Source organism: Calidris pugnax, unplaced genomic scaffold (assembly GCF_001431845.1).
Source record: "Calidris pugnax isolate Ruff unplaced genomic scaffold, ASM143184v1 scaffold1019, whole genome shotgun sequence".
Lineage (NCBI taxonomy): Eukaryota > Metazoa > Chordata > Aves > Charadriiformes > Scolopacidae > Calidris > Calidris pugnax.
The window spans coordinates 3928-5282 of record NW_015091636.1 but is presented as its reverse complement, the minus strand read 5'-3'; positions in this window follow the sequence as shown (position 1 = coordinate 5282).

Genomic DNA, 1355 nt, shown 5'->3' with positions numbered 1-1355 from the left:
CCCCCGTCCGTCTGTCCCTCCCTCCATCGATCTGTCCGTCTGTCTGTCCTGCCCTCCATCCATCCATCCACCCCCCTGTCTGTCTGTGTGTCTGTCTGTCTGTCCATCCGTCCACTTGTGCCTCCCTCTGTCCGTCTGTCTGTCCTGCTCTCCATCCACCCCTCCTTCCATCTGTCTGTCCCTCCGTCTGTCCGTCTGTCTGTCCTGCCCCCCATCCATCCACCCCTCTGTCCGTCTGTCCCTCCCTCTTTCTGTCTGTCTGTCTGTCTGTCCTGCTCTCCATCCATCCCTCCATCCGTCCGTCTGTCCCTCCATCCGTCTGTCCGTCCATCTGTCCTGCCCCCCATCCATCCATCCCTCCGTCCATCTGTCTGTCTGTCCATCTGTCTGTCCTGCCCCCCATCCATCCACCCCTCCGTCTGTCTGCCCTCCCCCAGACCTCACCCCTCCCCCCCCCCCCGTCTGTCTGTCTGTCCGTCTGTCCACTTGTGCCTCCCTCTGTCCGTCTGTCTGTCCTGCCCCCATCCATCCACCCCTCCTTCCGTCTGTCTGTCCCTCTGTCTGTCCGTCCGTCTGTCCTGCCCCCCATCCATCCACCCCTCCATCCATCTGTCCATCTGTCCATCCGTCTGTCCTGCCCCCCATCCATCCATCCCTCCGTCCGTCTGTCCTCTCCCAGACCTCGGCCCTCTACCGTCCCGTCTGTCCGTCTGTCCCTCCCTCCCTCTATCCCTCTGTCTGTCCTGCCCTCTGTCCATCCATTCTTCCGTCCGTCTGTCCTCCCCCAGGCCCTCATTCCTTCACCCCCCCCTTTCTGTCCGTCTGTCCGTCTGTCCCTCCCTCTGTCCATCCGTCCGTCTGTCTGTCCTGCCCTCCCTCCACCCACCCTTCTGTCCGTCCGTCTGTCCTCCCCCAGCCCTCAATCCCCCATCCCCTGTCCCTCTGTCCGTCTGTCCATCTGTCCTGCCCTCCCTCTGTCTGTCTGTCCCTCCGTCCCTCTCTCCCGGTCCTACAGCCCCCCCCTCCTGCTGGGGACACCACGGGGGGGGGAGATGACACTGGAGGAGGCGGGGCACTGGGGATACTGGGAACACTGGGAGGACACTGGGAGACACTTGGAAGGCTGGGGGGGCCTGGGGGACACACTGGGGACACTGGGGGACACTGGGGACACTGGGGAACAGTGGGGGGCCTGGGATGGGGATACTGGGAGACACTGGGGACACTGGAGACACACTGGGGGACATTGGGGACACTGGGGGACCTGGGATGGGGATACTGGGGGACCCTGGGGTGGTCCTGGGGGATATCCTGGGGACACTGGGGGACGGGGTCACGGGGTCATGCCTCCGCCC